Below are 22,733 nucleotides of genomic sequence, written 5' to 3' on the forward strand. Positions count from 1 at the left end.
ATTGTGCTGTTTTAGTTCTTGTGCTGTTCTTGAGTAACCAGGCCAGGTCACGCCTGGCTTATGTGTGTTGGCTGGCTTGTTTCTGTGCGGGACTGGTAGGACGGTAATGTCTGATAAATAAAGATGGGTCTTGTCACCTGGACACATCAGTTCCAATGCTTCCAATGCTAATCCAGCACAATGAGAGCGGGATAGCCAGTAAGCTCATGGGCTCACAACAACTAGCAGCAGCTTCCATAACATTAATGGTAGCGGTCAGTGGCTCAAGCAGTTACACTGATGATTCCTGTAATGTTAGCTATTTTGCTGCAATGGGTTCAACTTTTGTTTCTGGATAACGTTCATGACTTGCTGTTTTGCACTTCCCTTTAGGTGGTGAATAAGTAGACCCAGGACACAGTGGCTTATTTGGACATTTAGGATCTTGATATTATATTGATATGAAGATATGAAAGTAAAGTATTTGCCTTTAGAAGTAAATTTTAATTAAAATGGTTCTTAGCTAAGTAACCTAAGTGTAGGCAGACTTGAAAGGTCAATTGTAATAATATCTTCAAATTCTTATTTGAATTGTTTTTGACCCAACACGTACAATTTGAGATTGTAGTGAGGAAAATAGCTGTATTTTCAGAGAAATGTATTGGTTTAACCTGATCCTGTTAGCTGTTTCCAATTATGATGATTGACCCCTGAGTGAAACTGTGTCTCCCTTCCATAGACTTATGAGATAAGGCTGACATTCCTTGATTGGTACATTCTGTGGACAACAGCAATTGTTGTGGTTAGAGATAGAGACCAGAGCCCTGTACTACGAAACAGGATTACAGGGTTAGCGCGATAACTTCAGGTTCAAGATTGGTTTATCCGTACTACGAAGGTAGTTCATTTTTCACCGTGCTATATCGCCGTGGTAACTTATGCTGCCCAGCTAACCTGCTCCGGGGCAGGTTAAGTTCCAGATTATGGATCAAAACGTATGAAGCACTGACCGATCAATTCACTTGGAAAAAGGCATAATGAATGTTAAGATTCTATTATGGAACTTCAGTGTGCGAATTAAACAATAATCTGCTGTGCGAGAACAGCGAGAGGTTCTTAAGAAGACTTTTTACAAACCGCCAAAACCCTCTTTGGCTTTCCCCGATATCATATGAAAAATTGCAGAATGACAGCTGCTTGAGCCATATTTTGCCTTGTGCATTTAGTCATAGACTGTAAGCTATGCACTGGCTTGTGTTTTATTAGTCTACCTGCAGTTTCGTGTAGGCTGTGGGTGATGCGGAGAACCAAGTAAAAACACTCATTTTTTATTCAATTGTCAAGTCTTCAATGTTGATTTATTAGACTAGCCTCCCGTTCCTAGGAACAAAGAGAAGTAGACTACATTTTTATTAAATTGTGATAGCACCAATGCCTGACAATCAGCCTACTTCTCCACCCCGAGCTTCACTTTTTCCATTTTAATAGCCTGTTTTATCTCTAGTTCCTCTTGTATAGAGACTTCACATTGTCTACTCCAACCTGAAACTATTAAAAACTATAGCCTACATTTGCTTTATTTAAGCGTCCCCTGCCAGTCTAGGGGTTGCAGCTGAAATAATAATATATATTGATAAAGGCTACAATTGCTTTACATGCCATAAGAATAGGCATAGCCCAATGATCTAGCCTACTCGTGTTCATGTGGAGGATAATGCTAAAACGTAGGCAGTATTTTTCCAGCTTTCCTTCCTGCCTTTGGCAGTAGTGACTGTGTTGCGCCTATAGTTCATATTTCTATATTATTGCTCCTCTTGTGTGAAATGCGGTGGACGGAACTTGGTTATGCGTATTGTTTGCCTTGTCCATGGCCATGTCCAAATACCCATACTAAGGTATGCGATTGGTCATTTCGAGCAAATACCTCCCCTTTTACCGTGAACGCGCTCATAGCTAGATTGGACCAGCTGGGTAGATTTAAGAACTCTCCTGCGCTCTAACCCCCCCCCCCCACCCACACACACACACACACACACACACACACACACACACACCCACACACCCACACACACACACACAGAGCAATGGCACGCACGGAGAGAAGGAGAGCCATAGGCCTACTGTCAGAGGCACATTGACAAAAACCTAAATTAAAATAAAATTAATCTGACACAACCAATGTCAGAGCAAATGACAGGGCAGTCGACACCACTAAAGGCCACATCGCGCTTGATTGCCGCTTGGCTACATTTTGGAGTAGGCTGCATAATACACTTAACACTGCAAACAGAAAACCAGCAAAAAAGGGCTTAATACTATTGACTGATTAATCAAATGTGTTAATGAAAATGACCACAGCACAACATCCTATGCATAACAATAATGCATTTCATGTATATAGCGCTTTTCACAAACTCACTCAAAACAGTTGTGGGGTTGGTGTCGATAAAACTTGAGTGATCATTTGACAGAAATGATTTGCCTTTTCCAGAAATGGACAGAGACGTGATATTTAGTAAATAACTGGAATTAACTTTATTCACATACACAAGTTGATGTTGCGTAGGCATAAAGATGAAATGATAAACTGTCATTCAGCAATTCCACTATAATTAGCCTACTGGTAATACATCTCCGCCCTGGCCTGTGAGCCCCCCGAGCTCGGCGGGTTAGCCGCGAACTTCATGCCGCAACGAGCGATCTCGTCTCTGGCTGGACAGCTGTTCAACTCGCCTGGGACCAGGTCCCCTGAAGCTATTTCGCCTGGCTGCCCATCGCGCTGTTGTGAACAGAATGAACACCACCTACTAGCAAACAAAACATGTTCAGTCACAATTATACTGTTAAAACTAAGATGGGGAGAGCCATGAACGCGCGTTCACAATTCACATCTGTTCATGGACTACAAGAACGCGTCATTGATACCTTTGACTGCGCATGTCAAAGGTACCAATGACGCGTTTTTCTCAAAGATGGCGCGGTCCTATAGGGCTTCATGTTAGATTTTGAATCCTGGGGGCCTGTTCATAGCTCTCAGGGGCTGTGACAGGAAGTGATCTCTCTCAGACTGTGACAGGACGTGATCTCTCTCAGAGACTGACAGGAAGGCCCAATCCCAAACCACCCCCTACCCACTCCCACTCCACCACCGAGAGTCCCTCCAAATGAAGTGTCACTCTCAGCATGTGCTTGTTGGTGAGGTCCACGCGAGGAAAACAATCATCTTCGGAAGGTATTTGTACTAGCCTACCTTTGTCTGATTGCTCCTACAGTTTAGGGTGCCATACCATTGTTCCGACATCCTATTAGTCCGACGTCTCACTAGTCCGAAACATCCCATTGTCGGTCGGACTCTTGAGCCGTCGGAACAATGGGATGTCTGACAATCGGTGAACAAGTTTCGGACTAGTGAGACGTCGGAACAGTGGTATGTCGGAACAGTGGGCAGTCCCCCAGTTTAGGTAGCCTACTGTAGGCCTACGTTTCGTGCATCCTGTATTTGGCGTAGGCTAAACGGACATTCTGTATTGTGTGGCTGTGAGGAAAGCAAACATTCCACACATTCTGTGGTAGGCTATGATTGATTTAGGACCAAAAACAGGGAACGATAACACAGATGATCACTTCATAATGTTGGACCACCTTAAACATTTTCCCCTCTGGGAAATTAAGACTCTCATCTAAATCACCCAGTTAATCACACTTAAGCATTTATTTGGCTGCCAACAGAAACACATATCAAATGAATATGGCTTCACAATGAAATGTTTAATGGAAAATAAAGTTTACAGACAAACTCAAAGAAAATGACTGAAATTGTTTCCCCAGACTCTGACGTGGGGTGGGACTCAGAGGAGGGGGAGTCTGGAGTGATCCTTGACCTGACGGCCTCATGCCCCCGCCGGTTGTAGCCTCCACCTCTAGCGCCACGACCTCCAGTGCCTCCACCTCCAGCGCGCCGGCCTCCACCTCCAGTGCCATCTCCATCTCCAGCGCCTCCGTCTCCACCGCCCACGCCTCCACCTCCGGCTGCCAGCGTCCCTGCCTCAAGGGTCTCTGAGGGAAACCGTCTGGGCTTCCTCTCAGACGCTGTGCTGGAGGCCCAGACGGGGACCCTAGAGGCGCAGAGGGACATGGCAGAAGGGATTGGGGCAGTTGTGCAGCAGTTGGTGGAGGTCACCACACTACACCACCAGAGCCAACAGGACATCCTCACTGCACTTCATTCCCACACATGCTGTCACGGACCTCACACAGTCACTCACTACCACACTCACGGACCTCACACATTCACTCACAAACGCACTCACACACCTCACACAGTCAGCCACCAACAGACAATAAAATGGTAACAATGTGAACCTTACTTGTTTGTGTCTTCATAGCTGGCGCATGACCTCAGCGCGGGCCCTTTGGCCCCGCTGTTAACCCTCATGACGGGGAGGGGGCTGAGGGCTTGAGTCCTCATTTTGTGGTGGGGTCTTGACTGGTTCTCATTCTTATCAGCTTTGAATATGTATCTTGGCAAACATAACACAGGATGATGTACAAGGAGGGGACAGATACCTAGTGAAAGTACTATTGGTTGCTAGTAAAAAGACAATAACGATGGCTTGGTATAAGGTGGAACGCCCAACCAAGGAGCAGTGGTGGGTGTTGTGGAGCAGATTTATGTTATGGAGAAGTTCACGCATGCATTGATGCAGGAAGGAAAGTTTGAAGGGAGATGGGAAAAATGGATGGATTATAGAAGGAAGTGTGATGATACCACTAATATTGAAATTGTAATATTTGAGTAAGAGAAAATAGCTGCATTGTGACTTGATGGAAGTACCCATAAGCTGTTATATTATTGTGTTTTTTGTTTTATTGTATTGTCGTTGTATGGATTGGAAATGCTATTAAAGATTAAAGTTTAGGAAAAAAAGAATATGTATCTTGGCATATGCACTCACCAACAAGCAAGCCGTCACGCGCAGCGCCTGCCTCCAGTCTAGCCCCACCCTGCTGTGCGCCAGGATGAATGAGTCGTGTGTGGAGCCAGGCCACCGTGCCACTACACTTGTGATGAGCATGTCGGCGTCACATATGATTTGGGTATTTATAATGTGCACATTTTTGCGATTCACATAGACGTATTCATTCACTGATGGTGCCTTTATGAATATGTGGGTGCAGTCGCCATCGCCGCCACCTCTTTGGAGTTCTATCTCGGCCAGTATGCCGAGTAGCGCCGGATTAATTTGGCCTCGCATTACGCACAGGAGGACTGTCATTTATATGCTTACCAAACAGCAAACGGGTCCACATGATCACATATTAATGACAATCTAATTGGTCAACTATTGCCGTGTGATGGAGTGCCTGCATTAGGTGTGTGAGGACATATTGCGCAGAAAGGTTTGGGACAGCGCATAGTTTAAGTTTGGGGAACAAATCCATATCGGACCATTAATGAGCCGGTTAGAGGACACGATCTTGCATTGCGATATATGTTTGTGCTGAATTGGGCTATTAGCCTACATGATTGTGCGTTTATAAACTCTCGCTCTTCCTCTCTCCATCAAACATTGTAATTCACCGACGCACCACCGGCGTCGCCAGTTCCCCCTGTGTTCAAAAAGGGTGTAAAACCCCGTCTAAATCGGTACGCCGAGTCGAAAGGTGTCGTAGAAAAGCGTGTAAAAGGGCGACTAAATATACGCCCTTTTTGGTTGATAGATCGCGTTGTTGGGGCGGAAGAGTGCGTACGCCAGAAATCTCGGAAAAGACCGTGTAAAAAAAAGGCGTACCTCAATGATAAATGAGGCCCCTGATTGGTCAAGTCACGCCTCAGGAGACACGTCACAGTGGAAACCAATGCAGCTGCTTAAGCTGTGCTTCATAGCCATGGATGTATTAATAGAACACACGCACAATTAATGCTGATGATCATTCAATGATGATTCCACAGCTTTCATCTATGACATCATAGAACAATCATAGCCATATAAAAGACAGCAAATAAGTAAAGATCCATCACACATTCCGTCTCCTCCTGGAGTGCATTCACCATTAATTTCCTGTGAACGTTTCAGACTTTCCTGATGGCTTTTAAATCGCATTTAAAGCTTCTCATTGGAGTTGCTCTCTTGGTGGCTGCGGCCAAGATCGATCCTTCGCACATCGAGGCCTTCAGAGACACCCTGATGTCTCTCACTGTGCCTGACCAGTGGGCTGCCTCTCCGCCCACTAGAACGGACCGCGTCTTCATCATCCACGACTGCCACTTACTGGACCATGACGACGGCCGCTTCGCTGGTCTTCAAACGGGGACAGAGACGCCCGACGCCCAGCAGATGGAGACCAGCATGTTCTGGGTCTGGGACCTGTTAGCTAAGACATTTGCGACAAAGAACACCAACGCCCACCAGAAGACGAGAGTAGCCCTGGTCATCCCCATGATCGAAACACCGACAAGGGTCAGCGCTTTGGACAGCGGTTCACAGAAGAAGACCGGCGGATTCTGGGACTTCTCAGCTAAGACCTCGGCTAAAATATTCCTTGCTGTGGGAGTTACGTTCCTAGGAGCAGCAATGTTCTGCCTTCTGCGAGGAATTCATTAGGGGCAGTCCTCCAGGTAAACTGGGGCAGCATGGAGGGGACTGAGGAGGTGCAGACTGGCCAATAGGAGGAGACTGACAGAAACCTCTGATATTTTCTTTTTTGTTTGTTGTAATAGTTTAATAAAAGTGTCAAAATGTATTGGGTATCTGTTTTTGAGGCTTTGTTGTACCCTAGGCTTACTAAATGGGCTCTGGTAGCCTAGGGAGAAAGAGAGAGGGAGAGAGAGACCTTGCTGCTTTCATATCTCTCAATAGCTGTCTGTTGATTTTGTACATTCAACTAGAGTTTTTAGACCTTTTTAACGACATCGGTATCGGCCGTTATGCAGCCGATATGTCCCTATTTAAAAAACATTATTTCCGCCTGTATTTTCCACTTAAACGCTGTAAAATAAAATAAAAACGGATATTTCTACAATTATCCAGTAGAGGGAGCTCTAATGCAAGTGAACTGCAGCACTTGTGCTCCCATATCCACAGCAAAGAGTCAAGACACGACGTGCCTGCCCTGCATTACCGACAGTGCCTTCGGTAATGAATGAAGGTTTGTATTATGTGCACTAACTTACTACACAGTTTGAACATTTATGAATACTCAGCAATGAACCTGTGAAAGTTTACGACCACACTGCTTTTCAATCCTCATTATCGAGCGAGCTATGTAACATTTGGTTAACTATTTGAGGTGGCTAGCAAGCTTATTATGAAGTGGCCGTGAGGCAGGTGGAAGTTTTGCTGACCGCAAGATGTTATGAGGGGAAAATGGATCTAACGTTAGCTACATTTGCAGAGGACATCGCTGTATTCTCAAATAAATAACCAGCCGAAATAAAATGGTGACTGAATGCATCACACGTTTTGTTCTTTTAATCTGAGATAATGATATTAGTTAGCTTGTAACGTAAGCGGAGGGCTACAAAACGTGTCAGTCAAGACAAACATAGCAAGCTGTGCTCAGAGGCTCGCATCTAACTTAAGTCTGGACGAATTTAGCTCGATATGAGCAGAGTAGGAATGATGCCTGAAAGGGCTTAAGTACAACCACCAGTTTGAATTGTTCGCCTACCGCCCCCCAGACCACGAGTTATGGGTATTGATTTAACCGGCCACGATAGAGATGAATGTGTCCCAATGGGGCTTGTTCTCAGTTATACTCCTCATGGGTTAAAGCGGGGAAAATCCTGCGACGGAAAGACTGCCCGCGCGAGTGAAACCTCCTGCCCTGACAGGAGGTTTCTAGGTGCCAAAAGGGCTCTTGACATTTTATGTAATAAAACATACAAGAAAACTACAGTGGCCTAAATGAGGGCACTGCAATACTGTGCGCTGCACTTAACGAGTTGATAGCCACCGTCGTAGTACCGTTTATCCGTGATTGCGGTTGTCCGGTTTAAACTGGCCCTCACTACACACCCAACGCAACATTCACTGGCTCACCCTCATCTATAAGACCCTTCTTCACTGGTCAACACCCTACATGTCTCGCCTGCTGCATTCTCTCCCTGTCACATACAACACCCGGTCCTCTCTACATCCAACTGAAAATACCCAACTCCAAAACCTCTCTGGGACTTGCATCATTCCAGACTGCTGCTGCCTCTGACTGGAATGCTCTGCAAAACTGGACAAATTAATCTCTATTCCCACCTTCAAAAATGCCATCTCACTCACTCTCGCCGATTCGTGTAAATGCTTTTCCACCAGTGGAGGCTCGTCCATTGAGGCAGGGGAGGACAGTCCTCCTCAGTTTTTGGAAGAAGAGAGGGATTAAAATATAAATATATGAATTTATTTATTCATAATTAATATTATCTCAGTTTTGTTCATAAAGCAGGTTTTCCCTATGGATAAAAACCCATTATTGTAATTCTAAAGCTCCAACAGTGACATCTATAACATGCAGCTGGAGGACCCATAGATATATATGGAAGGGAGGCTAGCCTCCCTTAGGGCGGGTTATTTTCTCTTAAATCAATGTAATGCCTTTTTTTCTTGCTAATTTGTGATTTGCCAAAACGCTGAAAAATTACCGCAAGGAAGGACAGTACTCCGGCCCTATACAATACAATAGCTGTACCATTGCTAGCTAGCCATGAGCGAACTATTGGATACTGCATTTGCTGTGCAACGTATTCCATTGTCCAGTTGTCAAATCTATTTGCCAACAAACTGTTTGAGAGGGAGCACACCTCAGTGTCCCCTAATCATTTTTTTTTTTCATATATCACCTAACCTCTCCAGCACCTAACCAATATCAATTCTTTTCTCTCTTTAGAGAATAGTACAATCCATTACAACAACTATTGCTTACAATGTTTTATTGTTGTTTTGTAATATTTTATCATGAATATTTTATCATGAACTAGCTGCATGTAGTTAAAAAGTGTACTCCTCTTCTGTGTGATGCCTGTTTTACCATGCCTGTGTGATGCTCGGTGTAGTGTTCTGTGTAATTGTATGCTGCATGTTATGTTATATTTATGTTGTGATGCTTCAATGTATGCTGTCTTTAACTGTTTTTTTTTTTTTAACTGTCCTGCGTGTTTGCTGCAGAGTTTGTGGTGGTGATGCTTAGTTGTATGCTGTATGTTCCATAGGTATTGTGATGCTTCCATGTATGCTGTCCTTAACTGTCTTTTAACTGTCTTGCATGTTTGCTGATAATTTGCTGCTGCTGTATGTCTGTGCTGGTGATTGCTCATTGTAGTGTTGCATGTTGTTTTATTTATGTGTTGTGATGTGTCAATGTATGCCGTTACAAAGCAAGTACAAAAATCAGGTGTAAATGAAATAGGGTGTATCCACAATGATAAATGAGGGTTCTGGGGAGGCATAGGCTATTTCATGTTCTCTTGATTCATATCCGTGATACCCTCCTTAACTTCGAGGTGGGCGGGAGCTCCAACCCGCAGACATACATTCTTGCATTGAGCCACTTAGCTACTCGTGTTTCAACGCGTCATTGTTCCCGGCTTTCACCGATTGGCTAAGGGCTTTCAAAAGAAGTAGTCAAGTAGCCGTGACTGTTTGTAATCCGTCTCTCTCTACCTTGGGACCCTTTCCCCGTTTGTCACGCCTGTAAAGATTTGGAATAATATATCCTTTATCCATCTGAAGAAAACAAGAGACACGCTCTTAATTCTTTTTAGAAAACACACGTTTCCATCACAACCTCTTCACCAACCTTTCACTGTAGGATACAACAATCTTCAATTCGGTAAGTTGTATGTTCATTTTTATATTTAAGAATAGAGCTCAACGGTTTTGGGTTTCGGTTTAGAAAGTGAATTTCTCAAACATTTAGGGTTCGTTCTTTAAAATCATTAAAGGGTTTTAAGCCTGGAGCCAAGTCAACACGCTAACTGATGAATCGTGATCTTAGGGACCGTTCTTAATTCATGGGAGGGGGTTTTAGTAGCTATGCATTGATCACACGAGCCCGTGTACTTCTGCACCCGTGCCTTTGTCTTCGCGGTTCTGTTCGTCCACATGCAACCAAGCTTTCGGGCCCCTGAAACCGTGTTCGTTTGAAACCGGAGAAAAATTCCGGTTTCAGCGGTTGCGTATGTGCTAGTGGTTGAGGTAAAATGGTAAACGTAAGAAAAATGTTGTTGCTACTTATTAGCATGCTGTCGGCAGTCTTTGGGTGTCATATCCAGCTGCTTAACCTGGTCAACGAACAGAGGCGCCCGAACGAGCAAATAGTTATTTTATTTTTTATTGTGTTTACATTGTATTCATTGGTGACGTTAAGGAGCAATTCTACCTCACTATCTGTCCAAACAAAAGATTCTTCCCTGTGAGTCGCCATTGTTGTTTGTGTTTTCGTATTTCCCTTTCCGCGCTTCTGTTCCGGTATTGACTCTGGCTTCTGATTGGTTAAAATGGCCTTTACTTTTGAAGTTATATCGCCACCTACTGCTTAGATTACATCACTTGGTGTCGGATTTTGCGGTTTCGCCACTCGTGGGGACGAAGCTCTGTACAAATAAAGCTTTGATTGATTGATTGAGCAGGGAGGAGCGAGAGCGAGCCCATAGGAGGGTGGAGCCCAAGTCCCCAGGAATCTAAAGTGAAACCCTATTGAACCGCCATCTTGGCTACATTTGTAGTCATTTGGCTATTTCCGGTAGCTTTTGTACTGGCGCAGTTGTGCTTTTCTGTCCTACGGGCGTCCACGAACAAGTTCACGTTTATGTGAAATGCAATGAAATGAAAACCGGCTTGCATATTAACCTGTTTTTGTCAAATATATCCATTGGAGACATTATTTCAGACATTAAATCTGATGAACATCAAAAGAGAATTTGGATTAAAAATCATAAACCTGTCCAAAGATGAGGGCCAACACTACAGGAAAACTCTGAGACCTTGCTGGACCAGAGTGGGCTCCCTTCGTTAAATAAAAGTCAAATTAAAAAATATATACAAAATACTAAAGACCAAGAATGGATGAAAGTAAACAGCAGGAATAAAAAGAGAACTTGGGTCACTTCACACTCAACCAAAGCAAAAACCAATGTTTGAACACCTTAACCAAACTGTAAAAGACATTTGCAAAACCTGTAAAAATTAAATCATTTAGCAGCTCAATTAGTCCATTAATTGCCAGTCCAACTATGACATGGATTTAGTGAGAAAAGAGAAGAGACAGTAAAAGAGAAAGTAGCAGAGGGACAAAACAACCCCAGAGGGGGACGCACAAGCAGACGGAACTAAACATGCTGCAGAGCAGCCAGCCAGCAGAGCTACACAGATAGATACAGACGCACAAGCAACCAGAGATAAAGAAGCTCTTAGAAAGCATACGTCTAGGCAGAGACAGATGGAGAGAGATGAGCATAATGCTGAACAGCATGCCACTAGAGAGACAGAAACGGCAGGATCCAGACATGATAAGGGACTGTGTGATATAACTAATAGAAGGAAGTTCATAGAGAAGCAACTCTCAATGAATCCAGAGGCCTATATACAATCAGATGCAAATAAAAAGGCTAAGCCTAGTGCTTTAAGCCACTATGGCGCTGCTGCTCCGGATTGGTCTAATTGACACATTTTACGTTACCGTGTTTGTTGATAAAGTAGTCGGACAATAAACTGCTGTGCGAACACTTGGTCCATTTATTGTCCTTCCATAGTCAATAATCCAGCAAACAACCCGGTACGCATGTTTGTGAGTGCATGTGTGGTCAAAAACTGTTTGCCCTCCGTGCAGCAACACCTAGCCAACAACAGGTGAGTTCCTACCTAAATATCATCAGTTCCTATTAACATGAGAGGAGCAACGCATTGACCCAATTAACCTGAATTTGGCTCTTACAGGCTATGTTAAAGGAAAGATTTCATGAACAATTAAACAGGACAAAAATAGGCAGAATAGGACTTTTTAAGAGATCAGGGATAGACCCATCTTTGCATGTGTAAATTGTAGAATAATTAGGCATTACAATCAGGTGAAGAAATATGAACACATGTTCATAAATCAGATTTCCAGAATCTATTCTGCTGCTCCCACTCAAAATAAACCACCTCTCCAGTCTTGAAAGTTTCCTTCCCTCCCTCCCTCCATACAGTCAGACCCTACATCTCACCCACTTGGTTTTCTCCCTCCCTCTCTTCCTTCATCCTTCCTTCCTTCCATCTTTCCCTCCCTCACCAGCTTGTTTTTAAGAAACCATCCCCCCTTTCTCCTAGGTAAGTGAACTGTGCCTGTACTGAGGAAGAGCAGAACCTGGTAGCGTTTCAGTACCGTGAAGGGGTCCTGTATCGCTGCTGTCGGCTGCTGGCTGTCGGGGAGGAGCTGCTGGTCTGGTACGGACAGGAGTACAGATACAAGAGCATCTCCTTCGACTACTTCTGGGACAAAAATAGCACCACTAGAGGTAGTTGTCCTAGACTATCCTTCCCTCTGTCTTCTCCTCCATCTCTCTCTCATCCACTTCTTATCCTTAAACCTGAAACAACCAGAGGTCTGCTAGTCATAATAGTAACCGCTGTCCAAGTAGCTCTCCTCTTCCGGCCTTCCCTCTCTCCTCTGTCTTTTTCCCATGGTGCCAGACAGCAGGCAAGACGTGGGCATACAGCGTGAAATTCAGGACACTCATGGATGCAACGATACAGGGGACAGTATGATGCACTTCAATGGCGCCTGTGCAAATTGCTGTTGTGGGGCACGCAAATTGCCAATATTAGGCAGCCACGCTATATATGAACAGAATGGAATGCTCTTAGTTGCCATGGAACATGGTAGCTTGACATAAGTTAAGGAGTGCTGGCTAGCTTATTCTAGCTATCCAAGTTAACACCGTGGGCTTCAACGTATTACATGTTTTCTCTCCTCTCTCCTATTTACATACTATTATATATACATAAAATCACCCTATACAGTATTTGAACTTGTACTAAATGTGTGATAATCATTTTAATGTTTGTGTGTCTCCCTTTCACTCTCAATCCCAGAAGTGATGTCAGACTTGCCCCAGGTGTACTCCTGGTCCGAGTGCCAATTCTCCTAAAACTCCCAGATCTCACTCCACAATCACATCAAGAGCAGCCATGACAACCTCTTCATCTCTCTGCTAAGGAACGGAGAGATCAGACCAGAGACTCTCCCAACCTGCTCCTCTTGATCACTCCCTTTCACCACCTCCAACACCCCACTCACTGCAGCTCCTGGCCAGAGGCAGAGAGACATTGACAAGCCAAGATCGTACCACTGTGACCCTGTGTGGGAAGAACCTCAGTCTCAAGGCTAATCTCAGGACGCACCAGTGTGTTCATTAAGGAGAGAAGCCATACCAATGTGACCAGTGTGGGAAGAGCTTCACTACATCAGGAGAGTTAAAGACACACCATTGTGTTCATACAGGAGAGAAGCCATGCCACCGTGAGCAGGGTGGAAAGAACTTCAGGGAGTCAGGAAAGTTAAAGATACACCAGCGTGTTCATACAGGAGAGAAGCCATACCACTGTGACCAGTGTGGAAACAACTTCACTAAGTCAGGAGAGTTAAAGACAGACCAGCGTGTTCATACAGGAGAGAAGCCATACCAGTGTGGGAAGACCTTCACTCAGTCAGGACACTTAAAGATGCACCAGCGTGTTCATACAGGAGAGAAGCCATACCACTGTGACCAGTGTGGTAAGACCTTCACTCAGTCAGGACACTTAAAGATGCACCTGCGTGTTCATACAGGAGAGAAGCCATACCACTGTGACCAGTGTGGAAAGAACTTCACTAGATCAGAAGAGTTAAAGACACACCAGCGTGTTCATACAGGAGAGAAGCCATACCACTGTGACCAGTGTGGTAAGACCTTCACTCAGTCGGCACACTTAAAGATGCACCAGCGTGTTCATACAGGAGAGAAGCCATACCACTGTGACCAGTGTGGAAAGAACTTCACTTCTTTAGGAAACTTAAAGACACACCAGCGTTTTCATACAGAAGAGAAGCCATACCACTGTGACCAGTGTGGGAAGAACTTCACTACGTCAGGACACTTAAAGACACACCAGCGTGTTCATACAGGTGAGAAGCCATACCACTGTGACCAGTGTGGGAAGAACTTCACTATGTCAGGAAACTTAAAGACACACCAGCGTGTTCATACAGGAGAGAAGCCATACCACTGTGACCAGTGTGGAAAGAACTTCACTACATCAGGAGAGTTAAAGAGACACCAGCGTGTTCATACAGGAGAGAAGCAATACCACTGTGACCAGTGTGGAAAGAACTTCACTAGATCAGAAGAGTTAAAGACACACCAGCGTGTTCATACAGGAGAGAAGCCATACCACTGTGACCAGTGTGGTAAGACCTTCACTCAGTCGGGACACTTAAAGATGCACCAGCGTGTTCATACAGGAGAGAAGCCATACCACTGTGACCAGTGTGGAAAGAACTTCACTAGATCAGAAGAGTTAAAGACACACCAGCGTGTTCATACAGGAGAGAAGCCATACCACTGTGACCAGTGTGGTAAGACCTTCACTCAGTCGGGACACTTAAAGATGCACCAGCGTGTTCATACAGGAGAGAAGCCATACCACTGTGACCAGTGTGGAAAGAACTTCACTTCTTTAGGACACTTAAAGAGACACCAGTGTGTTCATACAGTTCATCCAACAGCTGCACAGACTTCACTGAAGCCTGCCTCAAAAAGGACCCAATGTTTGTAAGCAATAGTGTGTATGTGTGTGTGTGTTTGATATCAATTTGATATCAAATTGACTTTTATGATCTGAAAATCAGTCTATATTCTGAACATCTTTATTGTTTATATTCAGAACATCTTTATTGTCCCTGGAAGGCAACTAGACATACTGTACAACAACACATACAGAACCGTACAAGAAGAGTTTACACACAAACCCGCACCCCCCCTCCCTACTTTCTCTCTCTTTCTCATTCCCCCTTTCTCTCTCCTCTCAGGTTCACCACCAGCTATTGAAGAAACGATAGATGAAGGAGAAGGGAGTTGGAGAAAGAGAAAGACCTGTCGTGGAATTTCGAATGGACCTGGTTTCTTAGGCCTTGATTACACTACTGCGTTTTCGCCTACATTTGTGCCTAGCAATGACAATACCGCAGCCAAAATGAAGCTCAAACCCAGAGGCCTCAGGATACGGCTGGGGCTACGTTTCAGCACTCAAAATCTGGAGCTGTGTTCTAGTGTAATAGGCAGATCAAGAGGCTTTTGAAAAAACTAGGAAAAGGCCTACATTGTAATGCTGTGTTCAGTTCACATTATAACAATCAGACAGGTGATTTACGAGTTTGAGCTATATAGCATCTTGGTGGATACGATAGTTAATCAGCCAAGCGGACTGATCTTTTTTGTTCCCGACCAAATAGTACCTTCCTCACACCAGTCTGAACTTTCAAGCAATCCTGCCCTTTTCTTTTTGAATAATATTCTCAAATCTCCAATATATAGTCCTTACAATCAGTTTGTTTAAGTCCTTCATCCATTCCCTCATGATATAGCTCGCATATTACGACGAGACTTGAAATGTGCACCAGACATGGAACAAACACTGGGCTGGAAATGTATTTGTTGTTGACTGTTGGTTGGATGTCTGGACAGCTGCATTTTAAACTTTTCAGAATGTTTTTTTTTTTTATTAACTTTTTTTAATAAACATTTTATAACCTGGAGAGGTAGTGTAGGGAGTTCCTTTGTGTGTATGGGGGTTTGTGGCCGAATTTGGCTCATTTTATCAAAACTCATATCTCAAAAACCTTTTGGAAAACTATCCCAAAACGACACTGCTGATGAATCTTAGCATCTCCTTAATAATCAGAAAGATCAGACACAAGAAGTCAAAGAACTTTCAGCTTCCAGAATCAGGTCAGGATTGAAAAAGGTCTCATCAGTCTCAGGACCACTGTGTCATCTGTTGGTGTGGAGGCACCATTCATCTCTCGTGAGCCCAGGGATCTACTGGAGTGTAGCATAAAGTTATACAATACCGTCTTCATCTTCCCAACCTTGTCTCCTGGTCTGTGAGAGCCTTTGCAGCCCAAACCCAGAATACCACTAAAACAGATGACTAGCCTCACATTATTGACCAGCCTTGTGAAGTCATCTGCCATCCCCAGAGGCACTGCAGCTGAGCTTTAAAAGTTAAAGTACAATATTTGAGCAGATACATCCCAGCCCAGAAAAACCTTTTGGAAAACCTTCACATTCCAAAATCTTGAATGGCTCAACTGCAACTGTTTTTGAAGAATCTCTGAAAGCCTGCGAGCTGTGTGAGGGCATTGCCAAAGACCGTGAGAAGAGATTTCACCCTGGGGTTCGCCCCTTCTCAAAAGTCTCTAAACAGGCTACTGGTGAGACCAGCATCCATCAGACTTCCTTGATAGTCCTTGATGGATAAACTTTGGGAATTTTGATTGACTTGGAATCTTGAAACATGACCATCCAAGTTCAGATAACGTAGTAATGCACACAAAAACATTTACATCCATATCATATTCATTCTTTATTCAAGGACTTTGTGATACAGTGCATTTTCTACCCTTCAAATAACACATGAAGATGTGATGGACTAGTGGGCCAGCCTGCATAATATCAAAGAGGCTGATAAAACGACAACTATCCACCAGCCTTACTGCTGCAATTAAATCACCACTGTTTCATTGGAAACATATTCATAGGATATTGACTAGATGGGGTGTGCTTGTATTCAGAAGACCTTCTGGTTACAATAGTTGTCCTGTCAAAATGTAAATTTTTGCTTGTTTCCTTAGAAAACCCTTTAGACTATTACTACTAGGAGCTCATACAATACTACGCCAGCTACAGTTAATCCTGGAGGCAGTCTGTCAACATTGAAGCTTCAAAAGTAGGGATGGATGAATATTGTGCTGTTTTAGTTCTTGTGCTGTTCTTGAGTAAAAAGCAGTCAGAGTGGGGCGGATCCTCCAGCTCCTAGCCCCTCCCCCACACAGATCTGACAGGATCATTCAGGTTCCAACTATAATGGTGATTGCTTCACCTTGCCTTCTTATTGGCTGCATGAAATTCTCACTGATGGGGCGGGGTCAGGGATTGATTTGGGGATTCAACATAAGCAGAGAGCAGAAGAACGGGCCTCCATTTCCTGATCAGGTCAGCCCCAGTGTGAGGGTTAGAAGGAGCAGCATGGTGGTCAGCCCCAGTGTGAGGGTTAGAAGGAGCAGCATGGTGGTCAGCCCCAGTGTGAGGGTTAGAAGGAGCAGCATGGTGGTCAGCCCCAGTGTGAGGGTTAGAAGGAGCAGCATGGTGGTCAGCCCCAGTGTGAGGGTTAGAAGGAGCAGCATGGTGGTCAGCCCCAGTGTGAGGGTTAGAAGGAGCAGCACGGTGGTCAGCCCCAGTGTGAGGGTTAGAAGGAGCAGCATGGTGGTCAGCCCCAGTGTGAGGGTTAGAAGGAGCAGCATGGTGGTCAGCCCCAGTGTGAGGGTTAGAAGGAGCAGCATGGTGGTCAGCCCCAGTGTGAGGGTTAGAAGGAGCAGCATGGTGGTCAGCCCCAGTGTGAGGGTTAGAAGGAGCAGCATAGTGGTCAGCCCCAGTGTGAGGGTTAGAAGGAGCAGCATGGTGGTCAGCCCCAGTGTGAGGGTTAGAAGGAGCAGCATGGTGGTCAGCCCCAGTGTGAGGGTTAGAAGGAGCAGCATGGTGGTCAGCCCCAGTGTGAGGGTTAGAAGGAGCAGCATGGTGGTCAGCCCTGGTATCTCCTTCCAGCACATCAGCTAATGTACAGATAGAAGACTTAGATCCACCTCAGTGGGTTTATACATGGAACATGGAGCCGTTGATTTTTTGTGCTAAAAAAACAACCCTTGTGATGTGATCTCCAACACACACACACACACACACACTCACTCGCCAAACACTATGAGGTGTGTGTGTGTGTGTGTCCGTGGAGCCCAGAGGGTTCTGGGCAGTGTAGTGGAACATGGAGCCGTTGAGCTCAGCCAGAACGTGCTCCAGCCCCGCTTCCTCCCATCATGCACCTCTCTCCTGTCCAACAGAGCCCCCCCGACCTCAGCCCAGGTGAACAGAGGCTCAGCGGGCACCTCCTTCTAGAGTGGGGATTTGGAGGAGAAGACAAAATACACCTTTAGTGTCTAGTTTAATGTCTTTCACTGAACCTCCACATTCCTCATGAACCACCTTCAGTGACATATTAATGTAATGTGTAACATTTATATAGCCAGTCAACAGTTATTAGCTTACTGTACAGTATATGAATGTGAGTGTGTAATGTGAGTGTGTAGTGTGAGTGTGTAATGTGAGTGTGTAGTGTGAGTGTGTAATGTGAGTGTGTAGTGTGAGTGTGTAATGTGAGTGTGTAGTGTGAGTGTGTAATGTGAGTGTGTAGTGTGAGTGTGTAGTGTGAGTGTGTAGTGTGAGTGTGTAATGTGAGTGTGTAGTGTGAGTGTGTAATGTGAGTGTGTAGTGTGAGTGTGTAATGCGAGTGTGTAATATGAGTGTGTAATGTGAGTGTGTAGTGTGAGTGTGTAGTGTGAGTGTGTAATGTGAGTGTGTAGTGTGAGTGTGTAATGTGAGTGTGTAATGTGAGTGTGTAATGTGAGTGTGTAGTGTGAGTGTGTAATGTGAGTGTGAGTGTGTAATGTGAGTGTGTAATGTGAGTGTGTAGTGTGAGTGTGTAATGTGAGTGTGAGTGTGTAGTGTGAGTGTGTAATGTGAGTGTGTAGTGAGTGTGTAATGTGAGTGTGTAATGTGAGTGTGTAGTGTGAGTGTGTAATGTGAGTGTGTAGTGTGAGTGTGTAATGTGAGTGTGTAATGTGAGTGTGTAGTGTGAGTGTGTAATGCGAGTGTGTAATGTGAGTGTGTAATGCGAGTGTGTAGTGTGAGTGTGTAATGTGAGTGTGTAGTGTGAGTGTGTAATGTGAGTGTGTAATGTGAGTGTGTAGTGTGAGTGTGTAGTGTGAGTGTGTAATGTGAGTGTGTAGTGTGAGTGTGTAATGTGAGTGTGTAGTGTGAGTGTGTAATGTGAGTGTGTAGTGTGTGTGTAGTGTGAGTGTGTAATGTGAGTGTGTAGTGTGAGTGTGTAGTGTGAGTGTGTAATGTGAGTGTGTAGTGTGAGTGTGTAATGTGAGTGTGTAGTGTGAGTGTGTAGTGTGAGTGTGTAGTGTGAGTGTGTAGTGTGAGTGTGTAGTGTGAGTGTAATGTGAGTGTGTAGTGTGAGTGTGTAATGTGAGTGTGTAGTGTGAGTGTGTAGTGTGAGTGTAATGTGAGTGTGTAGTGTGAGTGTGTAATGTGAGTGCGTAATGCTTTATGAATTGAGCTCTACCCTTTCAGAGTCAACTGAAATGCATAGAGGCTCCTGAATGGGACCCTTTAGAACTATTACATTAGACATCAACATCGCATAATTAAAGAGAATGAAGTATTGGATTACTGATTATAGTGATCACATATCAATATGTGGATTCATCATGCATTTTAGCAGGCTCAACATAATCCCATCAGTATCTCCAGTATACTGTAGCTCTATAGAGACATCTGGTGGACAACTGTTCACACTGTCTATCTGTTAGTTAAGGGTAAGTGAGCTCTCAAGCTACCTTTGAGGCAGATGCCTTCTCGTGTACAACTTAGATACGTTTGGACAAGACTGGCTCATATTTCCATCCAAGCAAATGCTTGAATACATGAAAATTGTAGATATCCAGATGATCCTACATAATTCCTTGACTGTGACAATTCAGAGAATGTCTCCTACCTTGGCCCGACTGGTCTCATCAACAGTTTGGGCCCTCGAGGGGCTGCTACAGAGAAAGAAACTGTCTTTTAGAATTAATTCTTCATTAAAGCTCAGACTAATATGTCTATCTTGCTTTACAATAGTCTTTAGAGGCCTTAGTCTTTTGACAACTTCTCTGTGTACAACACAACAATAATTCAATTTCTAAATCCATTTTGTACGTGTTATTTCATGTTTATACTAACCTAATTTTCTACATCACACAGGGAGTACTAACACACAGTTCCTGTGTGTGATGATCTCTAGAAGGTCTCTCAGTGCAGCCCCATAGGATTACTGTCGTGTAATTTGTCCCTTACACGGGGGGCTGGAAAGAGGCGTCGAGATTCGAGTTCCCAATTCTTTACTTTAATTAGAAACCAAACAGATTTCGAACTGGGAAAACACAAGAAACACAAGGAACAAAATTACAGTCACATCAGGGATCAATTGGGGGGAAACAATCAAGGGGGGAACACGAATAGCAACCAACGCACCAATTCCTCATTTCAAACGCCTCCCCCGAAATCCAGGTGAGAAAGACCTGAGGACCCTGCTCGGTGTGTTCCTGCCCCTAAGCCCCCTTCTCGGCAACAGCCAATCCCAGCGCTCTTAAACGACAGAGCTCCCCTGAACGCGCAGTAAACCACACACCTCCCACTTGGTCCCCTGGTCTCCAGACCCAAGGGGACCACAAAAACCACCGCCATCATACGTCCGCGGGCCCGCCATCCTGTTCCTCCACGGGAATGAGCACCACGAGCCTCCGCACGTCCCTGCTGAGTACGACGGAGGGTCCCCGTCCTTCGGTAGTCCCCGCCCTCGGACGAGAGTGCCCGGACGCGGGGTAGCTGGGGCACACCTTCACCATGGCATCCCTGACGACCCCCTCCTTGTCGGGAGTCACTTCCAAGACCCGCCCGAGTCTAAACTGACCCCTCAGGGCATTCTGGTCGGCCAACCAGACCAGGTCTCCCACCGCCACATTTCGGGCTTTCCTGTGCCACTTGGGCCTGATGAACAGACTCGGCCCGGCCAGTTGGCTCCACCGCAACCAGAACCTGTTCACCTCGGCCTGCACCGCCCTCAATCTCACAAAGGGGTAGGTCTTGGGCTCGAACCCCCGCATGTCTCCTTCGGGCCCGGCCCTTCCCAGCAGCAAGGAGTTGGGAGTGATGACCTCCACTGCGTCATCCCGCATCTGGACCCTGGCGCCGATAGGCCTCTCATTTGCCAGGTTGGCCGCAAGGAAGAGCGCCGTCTGGAACTCCAGCCCTGTGAGGTTTCCATCCCCTCCGATGCTGCCCAGCGCCCGCTTAATCACCCGGACTGCCGCCTCAGCCGCGCCATTCCGATGGGGAGAGTCGGGCGGATGGAGCGCCCAGGCCCACTCGGTTCCGTGCTCAGCGGCTTCGGCCGTCACCCTGTCCTTATTGATCCCTCCCAGGAATCCGTAGATCTCCTTCAAGACCGGCCGGGCCCCTATGAAGTTCGTCCCCTGGTCCGACCAGATCTTCTTGGGGTGCCCACGGAGCGCTGTGAACATCTGGTAGCAGCCCAGGAAACTCTCTGTGGACAGGCTCTCCACCATATCCGCGTGCATTGCTCGTGAGGCCATGCAAGCGAACACCACGCCCCACACTTTCATTCCGGACCTCCTCTTCACCCCGTCCTTGACAGTGTACGGGCCAAAGAGGTCCACGGAGGTGAACGCGAAAGGAGCGGCTGGCTCGGTCCGTTCGAGGGGGAGACTACTCATGACCTGCTTGCACGTCTTCGCCCTGGTCTTTCGACAGGGGACGCAGGAGTCGACAACTTTCCACGCAGCCCGCTGACCTTGCACCACCCAGGCCTTCCCTCTCATCCGCAGAAGGGTCCCGGCCGTGCCCTCGTGATTTGCTCTGTGAGCCTCGCGGGCCAACAGGGTGCTGACCCATGCTCCGTAGGGGACCAGCGGCACTCCTACTTCGCCCGCTCCCACGCCTCGGACCCTTCCATAGCACCTTAGCAGTCCAGTCCCGGCGTCCTTGGCCACCACCAGCCGACTCAGCGTGGATTCGGGGAAGACGACTCCTTTTTGGGCCGCTAGACACAACTCCTGGAACGCGGCTCTCAGCTCCCACGCGCTCAGCACGGGCGCCTCCTTAGGCTTCCTCTCGAGCTTGGCCTCCCACTTTTCTCTCTTTGCGGCTCCTCTGCGATCCAGCCACCTCCTCACGACCCGCCTGAGCCAACCGAGCGCCCCACACAGCCCACGCAGGGTGCTGAACTTCTCCGGCTTGATCAGTTCAACTATACTCGCGCCCCACAGCCCCTCCTCGCCCCTTTCTCCTGAGGCGGTCGTCTCTCTCTTTTCTTCGGGGGAGCTAAGGGCCTCACCCTCTCTTCCTGCCGCGGCCCCGGGACTTAGCGCCTTCCGCGCCTGGGCGCGAGTGAGGACCGCTGTGAAGGCCTTTCTCTGGAGCTTGCTCACGGCCTCCCTTGCTTCGGCCGCCACCTCCCCCGCGGATTTCATGGGCCACTCATCCACCGGCCCCTCCAAGAACTTGGGCCCCTTCTGCCAGACGGAGTGCTCCCCCAGTCTTCCGGGGAGCACCCTCGGGTGACGAGGTCGGCGACGTTCAGTTCTCCAGGGATCCACCTCCAGTCAGCTACGGGCCCGGCCCTCTGGATCTCACCGACCCTGTTCGCGAAGAACGTCTGGTACCCGTAGCTCTCCCTCTGGATGGCTCCCAGGATGGTCTGGCTGTCCACGAAGTGGACCCATCTCTCGACCTCCAGCCGGCTCTGCTTCTCCCAGTACTTCTTCAGTCTGGAGGCGAAGACCGCTCCGCAGATTTCAGACTTGACCACGTCGCCTTTCTGGTCCAGGGGCGTCAGTTTGGCCTTTGC

This window comes from Borostomias antarcticus, assembly GCF_949987555.1.
Source record: "Borostomias antarcticus genome assembly, chromosome: 26".
Classification (NCBI taxonomy): domain Eukaryota; kingdom Metazoa; phylum Chordata; class Actinopteri; order Stomiiformes; family Stomiidae; genus Borostomias; species Borostomias antarcticus.